The sequence below is a fragment of the Salvelinus namaycush genome, chromosome 21 (assembly GCF_016432855.1).
Source record: "Salvelinus namaycush isolate Seneca chromosome 21, SaNama_1.0, whole genome shotgun sequence".
Lineage (NCBI taxonomy): Eukaryota > Metazoa > Chordata > Actinopteri > Salmoniformes > Salmonidae > Salvelinus > Salvelinus namaycush.
In genome coordinates, this window is record NC_052327.1 from 52,233 (window position 1) to 75,040 (window position 22,808).

General features: G+C 50.3%; 4 non-coding genes and 3 pseudogenes across 4 annotated transcripts; all 7 read left to right on the forward strand.

Moving 5' to 3' along the window:
* The first annotated feature begins 1,221 nt into the window (after positions 1-1,221).
* On the forward strand, positions 1,222-1,388 carry LOC120066918 (annotated as a pseudogene).
* Positions 1,389-1,719: 331 nt separating this feature from the next.
* On the forward strand, positions 1,720-1,836 carry LOC120066831. The gene has a single exon (XR_005478813.1). It is a non-coding gene; the product is annotated as a U5 spliceosomal RNA (small nuclear RNA).
* Positions 1,837-7,004: 5,168 nt separating this feature from the next.
* On the forward strand, positions 7,005-7,190 carry LOC120066916. The gene has a single exon (XR_005478884.1). It is a non-coding gene; the product is annotated as a U2 spliceosomal RNA (small nuclear RNA).
* Positions 7,191-7,541: 351 nt separating this feature from the next.
* Positions 7,542-7,658, forward strand: LOC120066832. Its single transcript, XR_005478814.1, has one exon. It is a non-coding gene; the product is annotated as a U5 spliceosomal RNA (small nuclear RNA).
* A 5,696-nt stretch (positions 7,659-13,354) lies between these two features.
* Positions 13,355-13,530, forward strand: LOC120066906 (annotated as a pseudogene).
* Positions 13,531-19,205: 5,675 nt separating this feature from the next.
* Positions 19,206-19,381, forward strand: LOC120066907 (annotated as a pseudogene).
* A 531-nt stretch (positions 19,382-19,912) lies between these two features.
* Positions 19,913-20,029, forward strand: LOC120066834. Its single transcript, XR_005478816.1, has one exon. It is a non-coding gene; the product is annotated as a U5 spliceosomal RNA (small nuclear RNA).
* The last annotated feature ends 2,779 nt before the right edge of the window (positions 20,030-22,808 follow it).

Here is a 22,808-nt window from a genome sequence, read left to right on the forward strand (position 1 = left end):
ATGAGGAGGGGGCTAGTAAGGCTCGTGTTTCAGTTCATGTGGGGGGGCAGGTATGAGTTTGTCGCCAGGGCCCGCATGCTCTCATCCATCGGGGAGGGTGGGAGGGGGGTTCCACACTTCCCACTCAAGCTGGACTCGATTTTTGTGTCATTCTTGTTGAATGAACTCGCTAAGCCGGTGATTCATCCCTCAGGATACTTTCTGCGGGTGTTTTTCTCGTACCAGGCGAGGAGCATAATGGTGTGGTCCAACACGGGTCCTCGGGCGGAACAGCTGCCGTGGCACTTTAGTCATGCGGCGAAGTGGCTGCGTGTGCATCCCGAGGTTGAAGTAGCCCGAGTAGGTTTGGATCACAGACACCTGTACGAGGAGGTTAGACGGAGCGTTTGTGCGGCCCCAGTGGTGGGGACACCTGCCGTGGTCTGGGAGAGCATACAGGTGCGGGGTCTAGACAATCGACTCAAGGATCTAAACTGGTTGAGCCTCCACAAGTGCTTACCAGTAAGATCAGTAATGTACCGGCATAGATTGGCACAATCCCCTCAGTGTCCGAGACCAACTTGCATTGGGGAGGAGACGATTCGGCACATGTATTGGGACTGTGCCTTCGCTGGAGTAGTGTGGGCAAGGGCACAGGGCATACTAAGTAGAGTTAAGGGGGATTTTGTGATAACATGGGCGAGGGTGGAGAGAGGAATAGGGAGAGTAGGAGGGGAGAGGAGGGAAAGGTTTTTGTTGTGGCTGATCGTCAGCCTGTTTAAACAAGGACTGTGGGAAGCCAGGCAAGTGTTGGTTAAGTCGGGGGCAAATAGTGGGGTGGAGGGAATAGTGAGGAGAGTGGAGGGAGACTTGAGAGGGAGGATAAGGAGGGAGGAGAGGAGGTGGGGGCATCATGCCGCATTAGAGAGATGGAAAGGGGGGCTAGGGCTGACCAGATAGGTGGGCCATAGAGGGTAATTAGTGTTGTTATATTGGCCGTGGTGGGTTTGTGAGGGTTTTTGTGTGGTATAGTGGGGTTTTTGGTTTGGCTGGGGTCCCATGCAAAAGAACGGGATGGGTTAAGCGCATGGTGGACCATAGAATGTCAGCCGGAGGCAAAATGGCTTTGTTTTGACGAGCGGGTTTTCAACTGTTAAAATAGACTTTGGTGGATGAAATGAAGGGGTGGGTACAAAGAATGAGGGAATGTGTCCACTGTATTGAATGTATGGAAAGAAGAATAAAACTTTGAATCATCTGTTCTTATCAGTTTAATATCTGATACGTCCCCCATCGGGGGACTACATATTAAATGGATTTTTCGAACAGGGAGTCGGAAATGGGGCTTGCTCCGTCCGCTCCACGCATCGACCCGGTATTGCAGTACCTCCGGGAACGGTGCAACACATTCCTCCCGTTGTCAAGGAAAGAAAAAAGAAAGAAAAAACATCCAAAGTGAAAGTAGGGCGAAGCGCTCTTCGTGGGTTCCCCCGTTTCCCGCCATTTTTAAAAAAAAACGTTGGTCAGGATAGTGAGTGAGTGAGTCTGTCTCTCTGTCTGTCTCTCTGTCTGTCTCTGTGTCTGTCTGTCTGTCTGTCTGTCTGTCTGTCTGTCTGTGACTTTTTACCCACACACAGCCCTGGAAAAGTTGTCAGAGTGGGTTGGGTGACCACCCACCCGCGAGATCCCAGCCTAGTAGTGCACAGAGTGTGTCTCGGGCCCCGACCTCTGACTTCCATACGACTCTGGTTTCTCTTCATTACGCACAAGCCTTTCGCCTTTTACTAAAGACTTCCGTGGAGAGGAACACTTATGAGTTCAAAGTATTTTTGGAAGGGCTTTGCTTCTGGCAGAGCTCGGTATAGCTTGTTTCAAGAGAAATTGACAGAGATGATGACGCCCACCCACCCACCGCCGAGACACTTTTTGCTCATGCGTTTGACTTCAATCGGACTGACCGGTGTATTTTTCCACTCCAAGTTGTCGCTAAGGGCAATTGAGTTCAAAGAGCTAGTGACTTAAAGACGCATTGGCGACTTCAAAAAAAAAAAAAACACCCGCATGTCTGTCTGTCTGTCGCCAGGGAAAGGTTGGTTGGTTGGTTGGTTGGTTGGTTGGTTGGGTGGTTGGGTGGGGGGGAGAGGAGGAGGAGCCACCTTTTGCCGAACCGCCAAAGTCTGCCGAGACCCCCGGGTGCCCGGCGGGTGCAGGGTTCCATTTGTGGGTTATCGCTTCTCGGCCTTTTGGCTAAATCAAGTGTGTGGCATGACCGCAGTTTGATCGGCGAAAGGAAGGAGAAGGTGATGGCGACGGGAGAATTTACGTCGGCCCCTGCGGCGCGACTATTGAATACAATCCGGTTTATCGGGAAAGAAATGGATGGAATACAGTTCGTTATTGGAAGAAGGAGTTTCGCAAAGGAAGTCATCTTTGAATTTCTGGGAGTAACGACGGAACGAATTTACTGCTACAGGGATTTTCCGGCTCGGAATGCTTTCGAGGTCACCTTCACGGGGGATTACCTGTGTCAAGAAGCTTGGAGCAAGTGCCTGGAACACAAGGACGAAACACCGATCTCCAACTTCAATGTGGAGCCTCTGTTTGCAAGTCGGGTAAGGACCATAACAGTCTGCATGCAGAACCCGTATGTAAAAGAGCAGGATATACGATCCTTCCTAGGTAAATACTGTGACGTATTGGGGGTTGGTACAAAAGAAATGGATTATGATGGTATGTGGAATGGGAAGAGAAAATATGCTGTCCGGTTTAGAACACGGGCGGGAGGAATCGAACATCCCCCAGCGTCTTTCTACATTGGCGGTGTAAAGGGGTACCTCTACTTCTATGGACAGCCCAAAACATGTAGAAGATGCGGAGAAGAGGGCCACATTGCAGCGATGTGCCCGAACACTTTTTGTAGAAACTGTTCGGAGACGGATCATCAGGCAAGGGATTGTAAAAAAACCAAATCGTGCAATCTGTGTGATTCATTGGAGCACATGTTCAAGGACTGCCCTGCCAGAGAAAAAACTTACGTGGGTGCACTGCAAAACTTTGAGGGGGTAATGGACGATATTCAGAGAGACCATGCACCCGTACCTGAGAACCTCCCGAAGCCTCTTCCGGAGGCTTCTCCGGGAACGGCCCCAAGAGAGGTGGCGGGGCCCTACGTTTTAGAGAATCCGGTGGCAGGAACTTCGGCCCAACCAGAACAGGTGGTAACAGAGGAGTCGTCACAGGGGATAATAACATCAGATACCCCGGTGGAGAGGAGAGTACAGTGGGGTGAAACAGAAGAGGATAAAGAGATGGATTGGACCGAGGGGAAGAAAACAGCAAAAAGGAAAGTATCAGGGAAGAGGCCGGACAAAGAGGCAAAAAAACAATTAATAGTGACACCCAACAGGTTCTACGTTCTGGAGCCGGGAGAGCAAGGAGCTCCAGGTTCTGAGTCGCCCTCAGCGGGAGAGCCTCCACTTTTGTCGTTGGGTATACCATCAGAGGAGGATAGCGAGGGCAGCGGGGCTCCCCAGCTGGAATTCCTGAGTGGCTATATGGGGGAAAACTTGGAGTCAACAACACTGGTTCGGACCAAGGGGCAAAGAGACGGAACATAAAAGAAAATGATGTTTAATGTCCTGTCAGTTAATGCCAGGGGATTGAGAGACACTGTCAAGAGGACATCTTTGTTTTTTTCTTTAAAGGCACTGGACTTCCAGGTGTGCTTCCTTCAGGAGTGTCACCTAAAGAACGCAGAGGACATCAAAAGGTTCAGCAAGGAATGGAAGGCAGGTGCGTCAGTATGGAGCATAGGCAACGTGCACTCAGATGGGGTAGGGATAATATTTAAGGATACTGGGTTTGTAATCGAGGAGGAAATCATTATTATTCCAGGGAGGCTCGTATACGTAGACGGCAGGCTGAACAACAACAAGCTGCGCCTAGTAAACGTGTACGCTCCTGCAGTAAAAGGGGAAAGGTTAGATTTTTTTAAGCACTTACCGAATGTTCTGTGCACAAACCGCATGGTGATAATGGGGGGGGACTTCAACACAGACTTAGAGGGGGAATATGATTTTACTGCACAATATTTAAAAAATGTTTTGTGTGATTATAACTTGGCAGACACATACAGGAGACATAATAAGAAAGGTATAGGGCATACATGGAGAAACTCAAGAGGAGCAAGCAAAAGATTAGATTACCTGTTTGTAACCAAGACCACCCAAAGCTGGAGTTTCTCCATATATCCAAATTGGTTCTCAGATCACGACACAATTGGGGTGTCTTGTGAAATTAAAGGGGAGGAGATAGGAAGAGGATTTTGGAAATTAAACACAAAGGTGCTAGAAGGTGCGGAATTTAGAGATGAGTTTACGTCCTTTTATAATTCATGGAGGGATATGAAATGGGCATTTAAAAACACAGCTGAATGGTGGGAGGCGGTAAAAACCAAAATAAAGTTGTTTTGTCAAATTTATAGTAAAAGGAAAAAACAGGAAGAAAGGCATCTTGAGAAAGAACTGCAAGATGAATTACAGGCCATACATGCTGAAATAAATGAGGGTAAGCAGGTGTGTGGGGAAGAATTCAGAAACATTCAAAAGAAAATAGAACACAACATTGAAACAAAGGTCAAGAACTTTACGTTCTTGGCCAAAATAACAGAAAAAGAACAAGATGAAAAATGTTCAAAGTTCTTTTTCCAGTGTATTAAAGAAAAACAAAGAAAATCTGTAATTACCGAATTAGAAACAGGTAGGGGGAAAGTCACCAAAAAAGAAGATTTAATGACGCACGCTCAGGAGTTTTACCAAGCTTTGTTTAAGAAGAGAGAAGTGGATAAAGCAAGAATGGAGGAATTATTAAATAGTATAAGCAAAAAACTAAACAATGAAGAAAGGACACATTTAGAAAGGGAGGTATCCAAAAAGGAAATAGAGGAGGCAATGAAATCTCTGAAGGCCGATAAAACACCTGGGAGTGACGGATTACCAAAAGAATTTTATTGTTGTTTCTGGGGTATCCTGGGTGAGGATTTACTGGAGGTGTATAAAGAGATCCTGGTTTTGGGGATGATGCCAGAATCTATGAGGTCCGGGGTAATAAGTTTAATTTACAAGAAGGGAGAAAAAGAGATGTTAAAAAATTGGAGGCCCATTACCTTGCTAAATGTGGACAGTAAAATTTTTGGGAAGGTAATAACAAATAGGCTGAAAGAGGTGATGCCTAGCCTGGTTAATGAGGACCAGACATGTGGGGTTAAGAATAGGTCTGCAACAAACAACCTACAGTTAACCAGAGACGTGATCGTTTGGGCCAAGGACAGGAACCTACCGTTGTGTGTGTTGAACGTCGATCAGGAGAAGGCGTTCGATAGGGTTAGTCACGACTTCCTGTTCTCAACTCTAGAAAGAATGAATTGTGGTAAGACTCTGGTTAATTGGGTTAAGACAATGTACAATAAGGCATACAGTAGAGTACAAATCAACGGGTTTCTCAGCAAACCGGTTCTACAAGAAGGTGGGGTGAGACAGGGGTGCCCATTGTCACCACTACTGTACGTATTATTTGCTGAACCGCTAGCGAATTTGATGAGGAACGATACAGGTATAGACGGGGTGCATATCCCAGGGAGTAACGGAGAAAGGGTTAAAATTGCCCAGTACGCAGATGACACCACTCTGTTTCTAGGTTCTGACCGAGCGATAGATAGGGCGATAGTACTGTTGAAAACTTATGGAGAAGCAGTGGGGTCAAAAGTTAATTTGGGGAAGTCCTCTATGATGTACTGCGGTGCCTGGGAAGGGAGAACAGAGGGCAAGGGAGGCATAACTGTCTGTAAAGATGGGCTGAAAATATTAGGGGTGTACTTCTTTCAAGAGGACGGGATAAAGGAAAATTGGGAAGGAAAGATTGAAAAAGTAAAGGTGAAACTCAATATGTGGAAAAGCAGAAGGCTAACGATCAGTGGAAAGATTATGGTAATAAAAACAGTTATATTACTAACCTTAATCTACCTGGCGCTGGTGTTCCCAATCAATGCCAGGAGCAAAATTGTCGTGACAAGGTTGATATTTTCATTTATATGGGGCGGCTCATATGAAAGTGTAAAGAGAGAGATGATGTATGGGAAGGTGTCAAAGGGAGGGAGGGACATCCCGTGTCTGTCGGTGAAACTGGATTGTCTTTTCCTCAGTCAGATGTGTAAAACCTTGTTGAAAGGAATACAACACAAATCCTTTTTTTTTGTCAGGTTGTGGTTCGGGTCCACTTTAAGAGGGATGTTACCTTGGGACAACAGGGTTCCGAATGCAGAGGTTAAACCTAAGTATTACGTACAGGCCATATCATTTCTGAAAATACACATAAAGGAAATCGAAAGAGAGGTCTTATTGGACCACAGGAAAATGTACGAAATTATAAGGGAAAATTGGGAGCAGAGATATGAGGCTGACCTGAAAGTAGTTAATTGGGAGGGGATACAACCAAAATGGATGGATAACGAGTGTAAGGATTTGGGATGGCTGTGTGCTTTAAATAGGTTGGCTGTAAAGGAAAGGATGTATAGGCACAACTGCGCGGTGAACGCAGAGTGCCCCAGGTGCAAAAAAAGTGAAACAGTAACGCATGTATTCTGGGAGTGTGTTTTTGCAAGAGATTTCTGGGGAAAGTGTGCACCCGTTATTAACATGGTCTGTAATAAAATAATTTTGAATGGTAAGAATATAGTGTATGGAGAGGAGATCCTAACACTGCCAAAGGAAAAGTTCAGAGCCGTGTGGGGTATTATAAGTTTGGGGAAGCTGGTACTGTGGGAAAAAAGGAATGTTTGTATTAAAAAGGAGAAAGACAAAACGGTACCAGCAGATGCCTTCTATTTGTTTTTATGGAAGTTAAGAAATGTGATTGAAATGGACAAATACGTGCACGGAGAGGACTTCTGTAAGAGAGTTTGGGGATGTGTAAAACTTGTATAGAAATGCAAAAGTGTTGATGGAAAAAAAAAAATGTCACTGTAAATTGTAAATTTTTGTAATAAAAAAAAAAAAAAAAAATCTGTTCTTATCAGTTTAATATCTGATACGTCCCCCATCGGGGGACTACATATTAAATGGATTTTTCGAACAGGGAGTCGGAAATGGGGCTTGCTCCGTCCGCTCCACGCATCGACCCGGTATTGCAGTACCTCCGGGAACGGTGCAACACATTCCTCCCGTTGTCAAGGAAAGAAAAAAGAAAGAAAAAACATCCAAAGTGAAAGTAGGGCGAAGCGCTCTTCGTGGGTTCCCCCGTTTCCCGCCATTTTTAAAAAAAAACGTTGGTCAGGATAGTGAGTGAGTGAGTGAGTGAGTCTGTCTCTCTGTCTGTCTCTCTGTCTGTCTCTGTGTCTGTCTGTCTGTCTGTCTGTCTGTCTGTCTGTCTGTCTGTCTGTCTGTGACTTTTTACCCACACACAGCCCTGGAAAAGTTGTCAGAGTGGGTTGGGTGACCACCCACCCGCGAGATCCCAGCCTAGTAGTGCACAGAGTGTGTCTCGGGCCCCGACCTCTGACTTCCATACGACTCTGGTTTCTCTTCATTACGCACAAGCCTTTCGCCTTTTACTAAAGACTTCCGTGGAGAGGAACACTTATGAGTTCAAAGTATTTTTGGAAGGGCTTTGCTTCTGGCAGAGCTCGGTATAGCTTGTTTCAAGAGAAATTGACAGAGATGATGACGCCCACCCACCGCCGAGACACTTTTTGCTCATGCGTTTGACTTCAATCGGACTGACCGGTGTATTTTTCCACTCCAAGTTGTCGCTAAGGGCAATTGAGTTCAAAGAGCTAGTGACTTAAAGACGCATTGGCGACTTCAAAAAAAACAAAACACCCGCATGTCTGTCTGTCTGTCTGTCTGTCGCCAGGGAAAGGTTGGTTGGTTGGTTGGGTGGGTGGGTGGGGGGGTGGGGGGGAGAGGAGGAGGAGCCACCTTTTGCCGAACCGCCAAAGTCTGCCGAGACCCCCGGGTGCCCGGCGGGTGCAGGGTTCCATTTGTGGGTTATCGCTTCTCGGCCTTTTGGCTCAGTTCAGGCTTGGTACCGAGGTGCCCCAAAGCCCGCTGAGTCAGGAGGTCGAAGGAAGCCCGGAGTGAGGAAAATTATTGTTTTTTGTTTTTTTGGTGGGAATCGGATTTTGCGTTTCTGGTTTTCATTTTTCTTTTGGCTTCTTTGTGAAGAGAGTCTCTTTTATTTATAGTGGTTTTTTGAGAAGCGTGTCATTGTCCAGGGCGGAAATGGCACGCAACTCTTACAGCAAGATGATACCAGGAATTGGGATGGCCAACACAGTGCGGTTTGCTTGGAGGGATAAAGAGATGGAGCAGTTTGGAAGAGAGATTTTCGGGAGAACAATTCTTATGGGGATCCTGAAGCTGGAAGTGAAGGACGTGCTATGCCTCCAAGCGAATCCAATGGAGGGAGCTTTCGATGTGACGCTGCACAAGGAGGAGAAGCACGACGAGATATTGAGGAAGGTGAGAGAGGATGGAAGAAAGAAAGCCCCTGTGCCATTACGAGGTGACCAGCCTGGCAAGGAAGAACTACAGGTTGGTCACCGTAAACATGTATAATCCACATGTTAGAGAGGAAGATGTGAGGGCCTTTTTAGGGAGGTATGCGGACAAAGTATCCTCAGCGAGGTACCTAAGGGACTCCCTGGGATTCTGGAACGGGAGGAGAGGGTTCCAGGTTCTTCTCAGGGAGGACCCGAAAGGATTGGATGGATGCCTTCATCCTCCGGCGATGTTCTCCTTGGGGGCTGACAGGGGGACATTGTTTTATGACCGTCAGCCTCCGTTCTGCAGGCGGTGTATGGCCTATGGCCATGTAATGGCCTCGTGTGACATGAGAAAGTGCAGGTTCTGTGGGTCAGGAGAGCACGAGGCCAAGGATTGTGACGAGCCCAAGGCTTGCCACGGGTGTGGATTGACAACACACCTGTGGCGTGATTGCCCGGCTCGTCAAAGGTCGTACGCGTCTGCAGCTGGAGGGGGAACGGGGGATGGGGGGAGAAGAGAAGGAAAGGGTGCGGATGACATGAATGGCACAGGGGAAAAGACGGCACAGGAAGAGGATGGAAGGAAGAAGGCAAAGAAAGGAGAGAAGAGAAGAGAAGAGAAGGCAAAGGAGGTGGAAGGTGAGGAGGAGGAAGGAGGTGACGGAGCAAAGAAGAAGGAGGCGGGGACAGTGGAGGAGGTGGAGGACGGAACGCTGAAGGAGTGGGGGAGCACCCAGGCGGAAGAGATGATGAAAGAGAGGAGGGAGAGGACGGAGGGGATGGTGGGGATAAGGGAAGAAGTCACCCTTTTGCCGTCATCTCTGAAGAGGGCAGAGAAGAGGAGAGTGAGCCTGAAGGATGATGAGGGGAGGGAGAGGGAGGCTAAGCGAGGGATGGGGGTGGGAAGAAGACATTCGATAGGCACGCTGTTTGCCGAAGCCCCAAATACATGGGGGGAGGGTTTGGGTTGTCGAGCTGGGGGGGGACATGGACTCATGTCTGGGGAGATGGAGTCCCCTAGTCTCAGCCCAGAGGCCTACAGGGAGGGAGGGTTGGAGGATGATGGGGGAGAACTCAGGATGCAGGTCACTCCAGTGCCAAACACCATGCCTGCATCCTGGAATAAAGTGACGGAGGACGGGGGGACGTCAGGGGATGAGAGGACGTCCCTGCCGGATGAAATGGGGCAGGGGAGCATCGGGTGAGTCTCCTGTTTTTTTGTGTGTTGGTTTGGGTTTAATTGTTCAGGGTATGGGTTTTAACTATTAATGAATATTTCTGTAAAATTGTTTAGTTTAAATGTAAGGGGTTTGAGGGATTATGTTAAAAGGAGGGCGGTTTTTTGTTTTTTGGAGGGAGTGGGCTTTGATGTTGGTTTTTTACAGGAGGTTCACCTGAGGGATGGTGGGGATGTGTGTAGATTTAGGAGGGAGTGGGACAAGGGGGAGTCAGTTTGGGGTATAGGTGGGGTTCATTCAACGGGGGTGGGGATTTTGTTTGGGAATAGGGAAGTGAAATTAGAGGGCACTTTTGTTGTGATGCAGGGGAGGGTTTTGGGGGTAGATATCACGTTTAGGGCTAGTAGGTATAGGTTAATGGTGGTGTATGGGCCACAGGTGGCGTCAGAAAGGAGGGAGATGGTGGACTGTCTGGCGCCCCTGTGTGTTACAAATAGGCACTTGGTGATAGGGGGAGATTTTAATATAGATTTAGGGATAGGAGGGGATAGTAGTGCAGGGGCCATCACCGGGCTAATGGCTTGCCATGGTCTGGTTGATGGTGGCCTGCACACGACTCCGACAATGGTCGGTCCTACATGGCGCAACTCCAGGGGGGTTGCGAGGAGGCTCGACTATATTTTTGTATCCAGGTTTTTGGGTCAGTTGTCTGGGCGGCTGGTGCCTGTTTTCTTTTCGGATCACGACGGGGTGCTTTTGCAGGTGGGGTCGCCAGTCTGCCTCTTCGGTAGGGGGTACTGGAAATTAGATCGTGATCTACTGGATGAGCAAGCTTTTGTCGATGCCGTTACAGGGGTGTTTCGGGGGCTTGAAGGCCTCCGGTCCATGTGCGAGGGGGTGTTAGAGTGGTGGGATATAGTAAAGGTAAGGATTAGGGCCTTTATTATAGGATATAATAAGAGGAAAAAAAGGGAGGAAAGGAGGGAGGTGGATCGTATCCAAAGATTAATCGAACTCGAGTATGAGGCAGGCAACCTCGGCGGGTCGATTGACTGGGAGAGATACACAGCCCTGAAGGCGCAGCTCAGGGAGCTGCAGGAGCAGAAGGCTCGAGCTTTCCTGGAGCGTGCACATAGTGGCTTTCTAGAACATAATGAGACTTGTTCCGCTATGTTCTTTAAGTCAGTTAGGGCCAGACAGAGTAGGAAGGTAATGCACGGTGTTAGGGAAGAGAATGGGAGTATAGTTAGAAAACCGGAGGAAATGGTCAGGGTGACAACTGACCATTTTCAAGGTTTATTTAAGGAAAAGGAAATAGATGTAGAGCAGGGAAATGTGTTTTTAGAACACTTGTCCCGGCGATTGCCGGAGGACATTAGAGACGTGATGGAGGATCAGATCTCCCTAGAAGAGGTTGAGAGCGCCCTTAGGAGGATGGGAAAAGGGAAGGTGCCTGGGATGGATGGGCTGCCGGCTGAGTTTTACCTCAAGTTTTGGGGTATTCTGGGACCGGTGGTCCTCGAAGTCTTGAAGGCCATCCTTGAGACGGGGGTCCCGGGGGGATCAATGGCGGTTGGTGTGCTGTCACTTCTTTATAAGAAGGGGGAAGCAACTGACCTCGGCAACTGGCGGCCGTTGACCATGCTGTGTGTGGATTATAAACTGCTAGCAAAGGTCTTAGCGGATCGTTTGCGCACAGCCCTTCCCTACGTTGTCCATGAGGATCAGACGTGCGGGGTAGAGGGACGCTCTATTAGATGGAACCTACAGTTGATTAGGGACTCCATCGCTTGGGTAGAAGATAGAGGTCTGCCTTTAATGGTAGCAGCGCTTGATCAGGCGAAAGCCTTTGATCGCGTGAATAGATCCTTTCTTTTCAGAGTGTTAGGTAGATTAGGTTTTGGGGAGAAGTTTATAGGATGGATCCGTACATTATATATCGGAGCGGGGTGCCGGGTAAGCGTAAACAGTCACATGGGTGATGTTTTTGACCTCTCTACAGGGGTCAGGCAGGGGTGCCCGCTCTCGGCTCTCCTCTTCGTTCTGTACATGGAGCCTCTGGGGGCTGCCATTAGGGCAGACACAGGGGTGGAGGGCTTGTTGATCCCTGGAAGTGGCGGGTTGCGTGTTAAGATGACGCAGTACGCCGACGACACTTCCTTGCTGCTTTGCAAGGACTCGTGCCTGACAAGGTCCCTTGCCATAATTGGGGATTTCACCCGAGCGTCGGGAGCGGTTCTGAATCATGCAAAGTCTTCTGTTAAGTATTTCGGAAGATGGCGCGGTAGGACGGATGTGCCCGGGGGGTTATCTCTCTGTAACGGGGCCCTGAGGATTCTCGGGGTCCATTTTGAGACCTCAGGCTCAGCGACGCTGAACTGGAACATGGGTATCGCAGTGGTACAGAGGAAGCTAGCGATGTGGAGGGCTAGGTCCTTGTCTTTTATAGGCAAGGTCCTGGTTCTCAAGGTGGATGTATTGCCGTCTCTTTTGTATTTGGCGTACATCTACCCATTGCCGGCTTGTCTGAGGAGGCCTCTAGTGAGGCTTGTGTTTCAGTTCATGTGGGGTGGCAGGTACGAGTGGGTCGCCAGGGCACGCATGCTCTGTCCCATCGGGGAGGGAGGTAGGGGGGTACCGCATCTCCCCCTCAAGCTGGACGCAATTTTTGTTTCTTTTTTGTTGACAGAGCTTGCTCATCCAGTGATACACCCGTCCGGTTACCTCCTGCGGGTGTTCTTCTCGTATCAGGCGAGAAGCGTAATGGTGTGGTCTAACACGGGTCCTCGGGCGGAACAGCTGCCGTGGCACTTTGGCCATGCGGCCAAGTGGTTGCGTGCGCACCCCGAGGTTGAAGTCGCCCGAGTAGGTTTAGACCACAGGCACCTGTACGAGGAGGTCAGACGGGCAGGGAGTCCGGCGCCTGTAGTGGGTATCTCGGAAGTGGTCTGGGAGGGAGTGCAGGCGCGGGGCCTGGACAACAGGCTCAAGGACCTGAATTGGTTGAGCCTCCACAAGTGCTTGCCGGTGCGTTCAATTATGTACCGGCATAGTTTGGCGCGATCCCCCACCTGTCCAAGATCTGCTTGTGGCAGGGAGGAGACTGTGCGTCATGTCTTTTGGGACTGTGCCTTTGCCGGAGTAGTATGGGCTAGGGCACGGGTGTTGTTAGGAATGGTAAGAGGGGATTTTGTGTTGACTTGGGCTAGGTTAGAGAGAGGTGTAGGGAGAGCGAGGGGTACAGTTAGGGACGGGTTTCTGCTCTGGCTTCTCATGAGTCTCTTTAAGCGGGGGCTGTGGGAAGCCAGGCAGAACTTGGTCAAGACAGGGAGAGATTGGGGGGTGGAAGGGATAGTAAGGAGGGTGGAAGGAGATTTGAGGGGGAGGATGAAGAGGGAGGAGTTGAAGTGGGGGCAGCATGCTGCTCGGGAGAGGTGGAAAGGGGGTTTAGGGCTGGGATTAATTTAGAGATGTAAGGGTATAGATTAGGGACAGGGAGATAGGGAAAGGTATTGGTTAGGTATGACGGGGAGGGATGATGCTCCCCTGAGGGTTTTTGTTTGTTGATTAATTTTGTAAATAGATTTAAAATAATGAAATATTGATTTTGATTGCTAAAATATGATTTTGTAAAAATGAAGGGTATTGAACGTAATAAATTATTTTTTCTAAAAAAAAAAATCTGTTCTTATCAGTTTAATATCTGATACGTCCCCCATCGGGGGACTACATATTAAATGGATTTTTCGAACAGGGAGTCGGAAATGGGGCTTGCTCCGTCCGCTCCACGCATCGACCCGGTATTGCAGTACCTCCGGGAACGGTGCAACACATTCCTCCCGTTGTCAAGGAAAGAAAAAAGAAAGAAAAAACATCCAAAGTGAAAGTAGGGCGAAGCGCTCTTCGTGGGTTCCCCCGTTTCCCGCCATTTAAAAAAAAAAACGTTGGTCAGGATAGTGAGTGAGTGAGTGAGTGAGTCTGTCTGTGTCTGTCTGTCTGTCTGTCTGTCTGTCTGTCTGTCGCCAGGGAAAGGTTGGTTGGTTGGTTGGGTGGGTGGGGGGGGGGGGGGGGGGGGGGGGGGGGGGGGGGGGAGAGGAGGAGGAGCCACCTTTTGCCGAACCGCCAAAGTCTGCCGAGACCCCCGGGTGCCCGGCGGGTGCAGGGTTCCATTTGTGGGTTATCGCTTCTCGGCCTTTTGGCTCAGTTCAAGCTTGGTACCGAGGTGCCCCAAAGCCCGCTGAGTCAGGAGGTCGAAGGAAGCCCGGAGGGAGGAAAATTATTGTTTTTTGTTTTTTTGGTGGGAATCGGATTTTGCGTTTCTGGTTTTCATTTTTCTTTTGGCTTCTTTGTGAAGAGAGTCTCTTTTATTTATAGTGGTTTTTTGAGAAGCGTGTCATTGTCCAGGGCGGAAATGGCACGCAACTCTTACAGCAAGATGATACCAGGAATTGGGATGGCCAACACAGTGCGGTTTGCTTGGAGGGATAAAGAGATGGAGCAGTTTGGAAGAGAGATTTTCGGGAGAACAATTCTTATGGGGATCCTGAAGCTGGAAGTGAAGGACGTGCTATGCCTCCAAGCGAATCCAATGGAGGGAGCTTTCGATGTGACGCTGCACAAGGAGGAGAAGCACGACGAGATATTGAGGAAGGTGAGAGAGGATGGAAAAGAAAAACCCCTGTGCCATTACGAGGTGACCAGCCTGGCAAAGAACAATTTCAGGGTGGTCACAGTCAATATGTATAATCCGCATGTGAAGGATGAGGAGGTGAGGGCCTTTCTGGGGAGGTATGCGGACAAAGTATCCTCAGCGAGGTACCTAAGGGACTCCCTGGGATTCTGGAACGGGAGGAGAGGGTTCCAGGTTCTTCTCAGGGAGGACCCGAAAGGATTGGATGGATGCCTTCATCCTCCGGCGATGTTCTCCTTGGGGGCTGACAGGGGGACATTGTTTTATGACCGTCAGCCTCCGTTCTGCAGGCGGTGTATGGCCTATGGCCATGTAATGGCCTCGTGTGACATGAGAAAGTGCAGGTTTTGTGGGTCAGGAAAGCACGAGGCTAGTGAGTGTGACGAGCCCAAGGCTTGTCACGGGTGTGGATTGACAACACACCTGTGGCGTGATTGCCCGGCTCGTCAAAGGTCGTACGCGTCTGCAGCTGGAGGGGGAACGGGGGATGGGGGGAGAAGAGAAGGAAAGGGTGCGGATGACATGAATGGCACAGGGGAAAAGACGGCACAGGAAGAGGATGGAAGGAAGAAGGCAAAGAAAGGAGAGAAGAGAAGAGAAGAGAAGGCAAAGGAGGTGGAAGGTGAGGAGGAGGAAGGAGGTGACGGAGCAAAGAAGAAGGAGGCGGGGACAGTGGAGGAGGTGGAGGACGGAACGCTGAAGGAGTGGGGGAGCACCCAGGCGGAAGAGATGATGAAAGAGAGGAGGGAGAGGACGGAGGGGATGGTGGGGATAAGGGAAGAAGTCACCCTTTTGCCGTCATCTCTGAAGAGGGCAGAGAAGAGGAGAGTGAGCCTGAAGGATGATGAGGGGAGGGAGAGGGAGGCTAAGCGAGGGATGGGGGTGGGAAGAAGACATTCGATAGGCACGCTGTTTGCCGAAGCCCCAAATACATGGGGGGAGGGTTTGGGTTGTCGAGCTGGGGGGGGACATGGACTCATGTCTGGGGAGATGGAGTCCCCTAGTCTCAGCCCAGAGGCCTACAGGGAGGGAGGGTTGGAGGATGATGGGGGAGAACTCAGGATGCAGGTCACTCCAGTGCCAAACACCATGCCTGCATCCTGGAATAAAGTGACGGAGGACGGGGGGACGTCAGGGGATGAGAGGACGTCCCTGCCGGATGAAATGGGGCAGGGGAGCATCGGGTGAGTCTCCTGTTTTTTTGTGTGTTGGTTTGGGTTTAATTGTTCAGGGTATGGGTTTTAACTATTAATGAATATTTCTGTAAAATTGTTTAGTTTAAATGTAAGGGGTTTGAGGGATTATGTTAAAAGGAGGGCGGTTTTTTGTTTTTTGGAGGGAGTGGGCTTTGATGTTGGTTTTTTACAGGAGGTTCACCTGAGGGATGGTGGGGATGTGTGTAGATTTAGGAGGGAGTGGGACAAGGGGGAGTCAGTTTGGGGTATAGGTGGGGTTCATTCAACGGGGGTGGGGATTTTGTTTGGGAATAGGGAAGTGAAATTAGAGGGCACTTTTGTTGTGATGCAGGGGAGGGTTTTGGGGGTAGATATCACGTTTAGGGCTAGTAGGTATAGGTTAATGGTGGTGTATGGGCCACAGGTGGCGTCAGAAAGGAGGGAGATGGTGGACTGTCTGGCGCCCCTGTGTGTTACAAATAGGCACTTGGTGATAGGGGGAGATTTTAATATAGATTTAGGGATAGGAGGGGATAGTAGTGCAGGGGCCATCACCGGGCTAATGGCTTGCCATGGTCTGGTTGATGGTGGCCTGCACACGACTCCGACAATGGTCGGTCCTACATGGCGCAACTCCAGGGGGGTTGCGAGGAGGCTCGACTATATTTTTGTATCCAGGTTTTTGGGTCAGTTGTCTGGGCGGCTGGTGCCTGTTTTCTTTTCGGATCACGACGGGGTGCTTTTGCAGGTGGGGTCGCCAGTCTGCCTCTTCGGTAGCGGGTACTGGAAATTAGATCGGGATCTACTGGATGAGCAAGCTTCTGTCAATGCCGTTACAGAGGTGTTGCGGGGGCTTGAAGGCCTCCGGTCCATGTGCGAGGGGGTGTTAGAGTGGTGGGATATAGTAAAGGTAAGGATTAGGGCCTTTATTATAGGATATAATAAGAGGAAAAAAAGGGAGGAAAGGAGGGAGGTGGATCGTATCCAAAGATTAATCGAACTCGAGTATGAGGCAGGCAACCTCGGCGGGTCGATTGACTGGGAGAGATACACAACCCTGAAGGCGCAGCTCAGGGAGCTGCAGGAGCAGAAGGCTCGAGCTTTCCTGGAGCGTGCACATAGTGGCTTTCTAGAACATAATGAGACTTGTTCCGCTATGTTCTTTAAGTCAGTTAGGGCCAGACAGAGTAGGAAGGTAATGCACGGTGTTAGGGAAGAGAATGGGAGTATAGTTAGAAAACCGGAGGAAATGGTCAGGGTGACAACTGACCATTTTCAAGGTTTATTTAAGGAAAAGGAAATAGATGTAGAGCAGGGAAATGTGTTTTTAGAACACTTGTCCCGGCGATTGCCGGAGGACATTAGAGACGTGATGGAGGATCAGATCTCCCTAGAAGAGGTTGAGAGCGCCCTTAGGAGGATGGGAAAAGGGAAGGTGCCTGGGATGGATGGGCTGCCGGCTGAGTTTTACCTCAAGTTTTGGGGTATTCTGGGACCGGTGGTCCTCGAAGTCTTGAAGGCCATCCTTGAGACGGGGGTCCCGGGGGGATCAATGGCGGTTGGTGTGCTGTCACTTCTTTATAAGAAGGGGGAAGCAACTGACCTCGGCAACTGGCGGCCGTTGACCATGCTGTGTGTGGATTATAAACTGCTAGCAAAGGTCTTAGCGGATCGTTTGCGCACAGCCCTTCCCTACGTTGTCCATGAGGATCAGACGTGCGGGGTAGAGGGACGCTCTATTAGATGGAACCTACAGTTGATTAGGGACTCCATCGCTTGGGTAGAAGATAGAGGTCTGCCTTTAATGGTAGCAGCGCTTGATCAGGCGAAAGCCTTTGATCGCGTGAATAGATCCTTTCTTTTCAGAGTGTTAGGTAGATTAGGTTTTGGGGAGAAGTTTATAGGATGGATCCGTACATTATATATCGGAGCGGGGTGCCGGGTAAGCGTAAACAGTCACATGGGTGATGTTTTTGACCTCTCTACAGGGGTCAGGCAGGGGTGCCCGCTCTCGGCTCTCCTCTTCGTTCTGTACATGGAGCCTCTGGGGGCTGCCATTAGGGCAGACACAGGGGTGGAGGGCTTGTTGATCCCTGGAAGTGGCGGGTTGCGTGTTAAGATGACGCAGTACGCCGACGACACTTCCTTGCTGCTTTGCAAGGACTCGTGCCTGACAAGGTCCCTTGCCATAATTGGGGATTTCACCCGAGCGTCGGGAGCGGTTCTGAATCATGCAAAGTCTTCTGTTAAGTATTTCGGAAGATGGCGCGGTAGGACGGATGTGCCCGGGGGGTTATCTCTCTGTAACGGGGCCCTGAGGATTCTCGGGGTCCATTTTGAGACCTCAGGCTCAGCGACGCTGAACTGGAACATGGGTATCGCAGTGGTACAGAGGAAGCTAGCGATGTGGAGGGCTAGGTCCTTGTCTTTTATAGGCAAGGTCCTGGTTCTCAAGGTGGATGTATTGCCGTCTCTTTTGTATTTGGCGTACATCTACCCATTGCCGGCTTGTCTGAGGAGGCCTCTAGTGAGGCTTGTGTTTCAGTTCATGTGGGGTGGCAGGTACGAGTGGGTCGCCAGGGCACGCATGCTCTGTCCCATCGGGGAGGGAGGTAGGGGGGTACCGCATCTCCCCCTCAAGCTGGACGCAATTTTTGTTTCTTTTTTGTTGACAGAGCTTGCTCATCCAGTGATACACCCGTCCGGTTACCTCCTGCGGGTGTTCTTCTCGTATCAGGCGAGAAGCGTAATGGTGTGGTCTAACACGGGTCCTCGGGCGGAACAGCTGCCGTGGCACTTTGGCCATGCGGCCAAGTGGTTGCGTGCGCACCCCGAGGTTGAAGTCGCCCGAGTAGGTTTAGACCACAGGCACCTGTACGAGGAGGTCAGACGGGCAGGGAGTCCGGCGCCTGTAGTGGGTATCTCGGAAGTGGTCTGGGAGGGAGTGCAGGCGCGGGGCCTGGACAACAGGCTCAAGGACCTGAATTGGTTGAGCCTCCACAAGTGCTTGCCGGTGCGTTCAATTATGTACCGGCATAGTTTGGCGCGATCCCCCACCTGTCCAAGATCTGCTTGTGGCAGGGAGGAGACTGTGCGTCATGTCTTTTGGGACTGTGCCTTTGCCGGAGTAGTATGGGCTAGGGCACGGGTGTTGTTAGGAATGGTAAGAGGGGATTTTGTGTTGACTTGGGCTAGGTTAGAGAGAGGTGTAGGGAGAGCGAGGGGTACAGTTAGGGACGGGTTTCTGCTCTGGCTTCTCATGAGTCTCTTTAAGCGGGGGCTGTGGGAAGCCAGGCAGAACTTGGTCAAGACAGGGAGAGATTGGGGGGTGGAAGGGATAGTAAGGAGGGTGGAAGGAGATTTGAGGGGGAGGATGAAGAGGGAGGAGTTGAAGTGGGGGCAGCATGCTGCTCGGGAGAGGTGGAAAGGGGGTTTAGGGCTGGGATTAATTTAGAGATGTAAGGGTATAGATTAGGGACAGGGAGATAGGGAAAGGTATTGGTTAGGTATGACGGGGAGGGATGATGCTCCCCTGAGGGTTTTTGTTTGTTGATTAATTTTGTAAATAGATTTAAAATAATGAAATATTGATTTTGATTGCTAAAATATGATTTTGTAAAAATGAAGGGTATTGAACGTAATAAATTATTTTTTCTAAAAAAAAAAATCTGTTCTTATCAGTTTAATATCTGATACGTCCCCCATCGGGGGACTACATATTAAATGGATTTTTCGAACAGGGAGTCGGAAATGGGGCTTGCTCCGTCCGCTCCACGCATCGACCCGGTATTGCAGTACCTCCGGGAACGGTGCAACACATTCCTCCCGTTGTCAAGGAAAGAAAAAAGAAAGAAAAAACATCCAAAGTGAAAGTAGGGCGAAGCGCTCTTCGTGGGTTCCCCCGTTTCCCGCCATTTAAAAAAAAAAACGTTGGTCAGGATAGTGAGTGAGTGAGTGAGTGAGTGAGTGAGTGAGTGAGTGAGTGAGTGAGTGAGTGAGTGAGTGAGTGAGTGAGTGAGTGAGTGAGTGAGTGAGTGAGTGAGTGAGTGAGTGAGTGAGTGAGTGAGTGAGTGAGTGAGTGAGTGAGTGAGTGAGTGAGTGAGTCTGTCTGTCTGTCTGTCTGTCTGTCTGTCTGTCTGTCTGTCTGTCTGTCTGTCTGTCTGTCTGTCTGTCTGTCTGTCTGTCTGTCTGTCTGTCTGTCTGTCTGTCTGTCTGTCTGTCTGTCTGTGACTTTTCACCCACACACAGCCCTGGAAAAGTTGTCAGAGTGGGTTGGGTGACCACCCACCCGCGAGATCCCAGCCTAGTAGTGCACAGAGTGTGTCTCGGGCCCCGACCTCTGACTTCCATACGACTCTGGTTTCTCTTCATTACGCACAAGCCTTTCGCCTTTTACTAAAGACTTCCGTGGAGAGGAACACTTATGAGTTCAAAGTATTTTTGGAAGGGCTTTGCTTCTGGCAGAGCTCGGTATAGCTTGTTTCAAGAGAAATTGACAGAGATGATGACGCCCACCCACCCACCGCCGAGACACTTTTTGCTCATGCGTTTGACTTCAATCGGACTGACCGGTGTATTTTTCCACTCCAAGTTGTCGCTAAGGGCAATTGAGTTCAAAGAGCTAGTGACTTAAAGACGCATTGGCGACTTCAAAAAAAAAAAAACACCCGCATGTCTGTCTGTCTGTCTGTCTGTCTGTCTGTCTGTCGCCAGGGAAAGGTTGGGTGGGTGGGGGGTGGGGGGGAGAGGAGGAGGAGCCACCTTTTGCCGAACCGCCAAAGTCTGCCGAGACCCCCGGGTGCCCGGCGGGTGCAGGGTTCCATTTGTGGGTTATCGCTTCTCGGCCTTTTGGCTCAGATCAAGCTTGGTACCGAGGTGCCCCAGAGCTCGCTGAGTCAGAAGGTCGAAGTAGGAAAGCGATAGGGGTTTTTCCCTGGAGTGGAATATTGTGGGAAAAGAATGGCGGTCCCAGGGATTGGACTCGCAAACACGGTGCGGTTTACATGGGAGGAAAAGGATTTGCAGCCGTTTGGAAGAGAGGTTTTTGGGAGGACCCTGCTGATGGGGGTGCTAAAGCTGGAGGTAAAAGATGTTTTTTGCCTCCAGGAAAATCCAGCGGAGAGAGCATTAGAGGTCACGGTATATACAGAGGAGAAGCATGAGGAAATAATGCGGACAGTAAGAGTGTTGGAGAAAGAAAGACCAATGTGCCACTATGGAGTGAAAAGTTTGGCAAAAAACAATTATAGAATAGTGACGGTGAGAATGTACAATCCCCACGTGAAAGAAGAAGAGGTGAGGACTTTCTTGGGGAGGTACATGGACAATGTATCCTCGGGAAGGCTCCTCAAGGACTCTCTAGGTTTTTGGACTGGGAGGAGAGGATACCAGGCCTTTCTTAGAGAGGAGCCGGGAGGCCTCGGAGGTTACCTCCATCCTCCAACAATGTTCTCCCTGGGGGCTGACAGGGGGACATTATACTATGCCCGTCAGCCTCAATTTTGCAGGCGGTGTATGGCCTACGGCCATAGTGTCGCCTCATGTGGTGCTAAGAGGTGCAGGGTCTGTGGGTCTGGTGAGCACGAGGCGAGGGACTGTACTGAGCCTAAAACATGTCATGGGTGTGGCTCGAAGGCACACCTGTGGCGAGACTGCCCGGCTAAGAAGAGGTCATACGCGTCTGCAGCTGGGGGGGGAGCGAGAGCGGGGGATGGGGGTAGAAGAGGAGAGGAGAAGGAAGAAGGAGGTGGCAAAGGCAGGAAGACTGCACCGAAGGAAGGAGAGAGAGAAGAGGAGAAAGAAGAGGAGAGAGCCGGGACAGAAGGAGTGGTGTTTGGGACAGAAGGAGAGGCTGGGAAAGAAGGGAAGGTGGCCGGGACAGAAGGAGGGGGGACCGGGGCAGAAGGAGAGGAGGTAGAGATGGAAGGAGAGGGGGCTGGGATAGAGAGGGAGGAGGGAAAGGAGGCAAAAGGAGAGAAAAGGAAGGAGAAGGAGAGAGGAGAGGGGGGGGGGAATGGAGGCAAGGGAGGAAAGAGACCCCGGGGGGCCGGGGTATGAGAAGAAGAAGAAGAGGGAGGTTAAGGTCAGGGGGAGGGAAAGAAAGAGAGGGGGAGGGCTGTTTGGAGCCTAAAGATTGGAGTGCTCATCCCCTTCCTGATGTTTCTCCTTCAGAAACGCAGGGGGAGATGGACAAGGGTAGGGAAATGGAGGGGGAAAGGAAGATATACTTATATAGCAGTGTGGGGTCACCGGTCAGTAGTCTGGGGGAAGGAGACGGGGGGGCGACAGGAGAGGAGGGGACGTCCCTGTCAGATGAGAAGGGGCAGGGGGGCATTCGGGTGAGTCTCCTGTTTTTGGTTTGGTTTGGGTTTGGTTGAGGAGTATTTATTAATGAATAATTCGGTTAAAGTGATTAGTTTAAATGTAAGGGGTTTGAGGGACTTTGTTAAGAGGAGGGCGGTTTTTAGTTTTTTGGAAGGGGTGGGTTTTGACATTGGGTTTTTACAGGAGGTTCACCTGAGGGATGGAGGGGATGTTGATAGGTTTAGGAGAGAGTGGGATAAGGGGGAGTCAGTTTGGGGTATAGGTGGGGTTCATTCAACGGGGGTGGGGATTTTGTTTGGGAATAGGGAAGTGAAATTAGAGGGCACGTTTGTTGTGATGCAGGGGAGGGTTTTGGGGGTAGATATCACGTTTAGGGCTAGTAGGTATAGGTTAGTGGTGGTGTATGGGCCACAGGGGGCGGCAGAAAGGAGGGAGATGGTGGACTGTCTGACGCCCCTGTGTGTTACAAATAGGCACTTGGTGATAGGGGGAGATTTTAATATAGATTTAGGGGTAGGAGGGGATAGTAGTGCAGGGGCCATTACCGGGCTAATGGCTTGCCATGGGCTGGTGGATGGTGGCCTGCACACGACTCCGACAATGGCCGGTCCTACATGGCGCAACTCCAGGGGGGTTGCGCGGAGGCTCGACTATATTTTTGTATCCAGGTCTTTGGGTCAATTGTCTGGGCGGCTGGTGCCTGTTTTCTTTTCGGATCACGACGGGGTGCTCCTGCAGGTGGGGTCGCCAGTCTGCCTCTTCGGTAGGGGGTACTGGAAGTTAGATCGGGATGTGCTGGAGGAGCAAGTTTTCGTTGACGCTGTTATTGGTTTCTTTCGGGGGCTTGAAGGCCTCCGGTCCATGTGCGAGGGGGTGTTAGAGTGGTGGGATTTAGTTAAGGTAAGGATTAGGGCCTTTATAAT